The sequence below is a fragment of the Tupaia chinensis genome, unplaced genomic scaffold, assembly GCF_000334495.1.
Source record: "Tupaia chinensis unplaced genomic scaffold, TupChi_1.0 Scaffold000100_1, whole genome shotgun sequence".
Classification (NCBI taxonomy): domain Eukaryota; kingdom Metazoa; phylum Chordata; class Mammalia; order Scandentia; family Tupaiidae; genus Tupaia; species Tupaia belangeri.
Window position 1 is genome coordinate 1300586 of NW_006159564.1, and position 5453 is coordinate 1306038.

The 5453-nt window shown below is 46.8% G+C and overlaps 1 protein-coding gene across 3 annotated transcripts in view; it reads left to right on the top strand.

Moving 5' to 3' along the window:
- Nucleotides 1-46: 46 nt before the first annotated feature.
- The window catches only part of TMEM45A (transmembrane protein 45A), a 98647-nt gene continuing 93240 nt past the window's right edge, over nucleotides 47-5453 (top strand). For all 3 annotated transcript variants that reach the window (XM_006143561.3, XM_027769969.1, XM_027769971.1), the window contains exon 1: nucleotides 47-388. The gene's annotated coding sequence lies outside the window, so the exon portion shown is untranslated. The remainder of the gene's footprint in view (nucleotides 389-5453) is intronic.

Below are 5453 nucleotides of genomic sequence, written 5' to 3' on the forward strand. Positions count from 1 at the left end.
CAAGGAGTTGGGTTGTCTGCCACCCGCGGCAGCCCCGGCTCTTGCCCCGCGGGGGAATCGGATGAAGCACATCTGGACAGTTGTGGCAAGAAACTTGTGCGGCCCCTTCCGAAGTCCGACGTCAGCTGGGCACGTCCCCCACGTCCTCTCTTTCCTGTCACTTATTATTTATTCATTTTCCCAAAGAAGCCACCAGGGACCTGAGCTTAAAACTTTTTTTTTTTTCCTCCTAAAGTGAGAAGGTGCCAGATCCCATCCAACTTACAGTTTAATTTTCATGGGGTTCTGGGATCAAAAGAACAGAAACAGCAACAACGAAAGCCCAGCCGCTGTCTGATTTAAACTGGCAACGTGGGAAAAATAAAGTTGCATAAACAGACTGAGTTGGGTAAGTTTGGGATACGTGCTGGTTGTCATCTTTCTCCTGTGATCTCTCTCCTGTGTCTTTTTGCCGACCTCCCAGCCTTGTCTTCAAGGAGAGACTCGGGCTTCCTGCTCTTCTGCTTCGCTATGTTAATGTTTTTGCTTGGTATTTGAAAAAAATTTTTTTTTCTTTTGGCATGCTATTTTTAAATTTCTTGGGAACAGAAATCTGTCTGCTATCCTGTTGGAAGCCTCTCTTAACTCCAAAGTTGAATCTACGGATACATTTATTCTTCTGTTTTCTTTCTCTGAGAACACTGTATATGTTTGTAAAGTGGAAATCTTTATCCACCCTCAACCCTCTGACTGTTTTGATGAAAGAGTGAAAAGATAATCTGGTTTATCCACGAAATTAATAGTGTTTGCTTCAGTGATGTGATGTTTAATACTAATTATTATTATTAATATTACTTGTCAGAAGGTGCATGTGTTCTCTGAAAAGAGAGAGAGAGGGAGAAGGAGAAAGAGAAGAAGAGGAAAAGGAAAAGGGCAGAGAGAGGGAACCCACCCCCAATGGGGTGTAGTCAGGCAGCAATCCCATCTCCTCCATTTCTTCATCCTTTTAGGATTTGGGGCACCCGCAGGGGCTGGTATGTTTTTTCAAGCTGCCATGGCTGGTATTTGAACCATGGTTGGCCACGTAGGATCTGGCTCCCTTAACTATTAGGCCATAGGGCCAGCCCAGATGATTTAAAACCTAAATTATGCAAGTAATTGCTGAAAAAAAAATGAATGTAGTTATAATCCAAATATAAGTCTTTTCTGTATTTTCCTATCCTGAGTGGGAGCCCCAGATTCCTTTATGATTGTTTAAAAAATACATTGAACATGACAGGCTACTTTGTGTATCAATAACCTTGTAATTATATTGCATTTCTTTACTTACTTAAAGTTTTAAAGACTTACTTCTTTCTTTCATGAGAGGAGAGAAAGACAAGCACCCTCACCAAAGTCTCATGATGCGATGCTCCTCACAGGCTTCCCAGCCGATGAGGATCACCAGCACGTGCAATCACCTGCTTGGTGTTTTTTTTTTTTTTTTTTTTTTTTTTTTTGTAAGTTTTTCTCTTATGGGCTTGTCGGAAAAACAGAGACAGAGAGACAGAAAGCGAGAAATCACCCGCCAGGGGGGATGGCCACCCCACAATCCCTTCTCCTCCACTCTATTCTCCTCTTGGGATCTTGGGCACGCACACACTTGCACCCAGCGTGAGTTTAAGCCGCTGGGTCCGGGACTTGAACCACGGTCGACTGTGTGGGAGTCCAGCGACATAGCCATTATGCTAACTGCTGGTCCCAGCACACACCTGCTTTGGACAGGTTGGCCTGGGAACTGAACCCTGGTCTAACATATGGCTCCAATAGCATAGAATGGTGCAGTGTACTACTGCCGGGCCGCTCCTTTGCCACCACTGCTGTAAGTTCTGACCCCCACGCTGGTGGCAAATTTCCTTTAAGAAGTTTCTACCTTAGGGCATATGAGCTCACCGGAGAGACAGGGAGACAGAGACAGCAAGAAGGAAAGTGAGAAATCACCCCCAAGGGGGGAATGGCCAGACATCCTTAGTCCTAATTTCTCCTTCTGGGATTTTGGGCACACATACACCTGTACCTGGTGTGATTTATTTTTTTTTAAATTTCTTTTTTGAGAGTTTTTTTTGCTATAGGGTGCGTGCGCTCGCCAGACAGACAGAGAGAGACATAGAGACAGAAAGCAAGAAATCACCCCCCAGGGGGGATGGTCACGCCGCAATCCCTTCTCCTCTATTCTCCTGTTGGGATCTTGGGCACGCATGCACACGCGCCTGGCGTGAGTTCTAAGCCACCGGGTCCGGGACGCGAACCGTGGTCGACTACGTGGGAATCCAGTGACATAGCCATTATGCTAACTGCTGGTTCCCCTACCTGGTGTGATTTTCAAGCCAGGGGCATATCCGCTACACTATCTGCTGGCCCTCTCCCACTGTATTTTAAGCCTATAATTTTATCAAAATAATATTCAGAGTGGTTGTTATATGTGCATACTTGCAGGTAATTCTGGTATATATTTCAGGATTTAGAAGTGAGATGATAGAAACTGTTGAGTTAGGTGAGTGGCCCAAAGCCCATTCCATCTGGAACACCTATTATTCTGTTTAAGCAATGGTATGGATTTGAGACTGTCATGTTATTTACTATCATAGGAGAGCTGGCCAGGATGGAACCTTAATTACTAGCTCAGAAAGAAGTAGGTGGGAGTTTGGTAAAATAATTATAAGTTGAGGCTGTGATTTAGATTCAGAAAGATAATGCTTACAAAAGGTGGAAGAGCTCAAGTGCTTTTCAGAGGTGCTGGGTTCAGAGGAATAGAACTGGAGCAGCTCTGTACAGAGCTGGCTGGACTAGTTCAGTTCACACCCCAAGATGTGACTTGGGGCAAGGTACTCAGCCCCTCATCTGTGCCTCAGTTTCTGCCTCTGTAATATGCAGCGTTTTCGGTGACGTGTTGATAATAATAGCATCTACCTCACAAGGTTGTCTTGAGGACTCAGTGAAGGTAAGCACTTGAGGTCTTTGCTGTTGTGCTCACTCTTTGTCGCCCTCCTTCCCAGCTTCCCCTGCTGCACCTCGGGTTCCCCAGCCTGCATTACGGCCGCTGTGCTAGAACCGGCGTTGACAGAGCATTCACCGCTCACTAGGCACTATATGAGGCTGTAAGGAAAGAGTCTTGAATGGGGAATGAGGTAGCCCTCAATTGTCTTGGAAAGATCTAGAAGGTCCTGGGAGTGCAGGGAATGAAAAAAGGCCATTTTATTATAAGACGGTTTTATGGAAAGGCTGGCATTTTTGGAAAAGAGTTTCACCGAACAGTTTTGGTTGGAGTTGGGGGAAGATACCGCAGAGCCGCCATAGCATTTCAGGAGGAAGGAGAGGTGGGGCCGAGGTACTGTGGCAAGTAAGCGCGGTGCTCCCTGAGGATATTGGAGCGTTGTGCAGGTCAGTGGGAGGAAAGGCGGGGAAGTGAGAAGTCGGAGAGGACAGCCTGGAGCGCTCGATGGGGAAGGAGAGACTTGGGAGGTAGGACGGTGGAATGGGGAGTGGCACAGGCAGCAAGTGCTAGTGGTGCTATTTCTGGACCTGCCCATCTCTGGTGTCCAGTCTCCATCCCTTGTCCACCATAGCCTTCCCAGCTGCTCCACTGCTTCTGTGACCTCCATCCGGGGCCTGCAGGCTGTCTGGGCAGGGCGTCTGACTCCACGTGTTGGACTTAAGTCTGTGGTGTCTGTGAGCTCTGCTTCAGTGGCATGGCACTCCATTACTCGGGCTACTTTTCATTAACAGGCCATGCCTTAATGTCTTTGACATGGAGGCAATTGTCACGACCCTCTCCCGTCTCCGTACACACACAGTGTGCGTGGAGCAGCGCTTCCTCATCTTGTGGATAGAATCGCCCCTTGTTTATACTCACAACTTCCTGGCATACAGTGACTGGAGAAGATATACCTCTGACGTGCACCGAAGTAGAGTGTCTGCGTGGCATTCTCTTGCTTTTTCTACCTTGAGAGCATCGTGCTGTGGCAGATAGTCTGCTCTGGCATTGCTGCTGACCACCTGCATGACCTCAGGCAAGACGCTGAGCCATTTAGCCCTCTGTGCCATCAGCTGTGACATGCTCACTAAGGTCCTTTTCCCTTGGGTGATCATTTGCTCTTCCCCTCCCATCCCTGGGACAGTCTGTTGCTCATGGGTGGTCTTTGATACATTCATGGCTAATATCATCTGACCACTTAACATGTGGCAGGCATTATTCTGAGTGTTCCTGTCATCCTTACAGCAACTGTGTGACCATGTGACCATGGGTACCTGTGTGTGTCCTGTTTTTATAGATGAGGAAACAGGCAGGCTAGGAAACTTGCCCAAGATTACACAATGAACAAATGGCAGGTGCAGATCTAGACCCAGACAGTCTATCCTCAGAATCCAAGCCTTAACTATCAGGCTACACTGCCTTACATCTAATATAGCTATGGCTGCTCTGTTTGTAGTGGTGCTAGCCAAGAAACCCATGGGAAGAGGAACATTATACAGGGACACATTTGAAGGGATGCAGTTGATAAAATTTGTCCAGAAGGGTCAGAATATCAACCTAAATCTTGTCTACAAGATGTGCTCTAAGGCAGGGGTCCCCAGTGCTGGCTGCAGATCAGTGCTGGTCCATGGCATGCTGGCCGCACCCCTACCTCTGCATGGGCAGCAGACAAGTGGATGAGGCTTCATCTGTGTTTGTAGCTGCTCCCCATCACTCACATTGCTGCCTGGACTCTGCTTCCTGTGAGGTCAGGGTCGGTACTGAATTCTCATGGGAGCAGGAGCTCTAGTGTGTCATTGTTTCATTGTGCACCGTGATGTGGCATGGGGGAAAAGGGGCACGTGGTTGATGTGGTGTGCTTGGGCCATCCTGGGACCAGCCCTCCACTCCTGACTGTCCACGGAGGGATCGTCCTCCATGGGGCTGGTCCCTGATGATGGGCAGGTTGGGGACTGCTGCTCTAAAGACAACAAGAGATGTTTTACCTGTTTCTTACATGGATCTCATTGCAGGCAAGCAGCCTGCCTTTCCATTTTGTTTGCACAGAATGCACTGTAGTACTTGGACTTAGAGCAGACAACGAATATCAACTGAATGATTATCCTTTTTGAAAACGAAAGTGTGACTACAGTATTTTTATTTATTTTTTTAAATAATAAAGAAACTCTGAAATGTCCCAAGACTTATAGGAAAATGGGACCAATGCCAGGTAGACATCTCCTGCATCTCCTGCATCTTGAGCCTCCTCGCTTCTCATCTTATTTCTGGAGATGCTGTGGCTTTGGGGTAGGAACTTCTCTTGCTGAAGATCAATGTAGAGCTATTTTAGGTGTATAGTTACTAATCACACTTATACTGGATTCAACATCTTTTTTGATTAGTTGTTCCTTTTTAATGTACTGAATCAGTTTTAAAATATTACTTGAAAACAACTTTAATTTGCTCTTTCTCTCATTCCTTT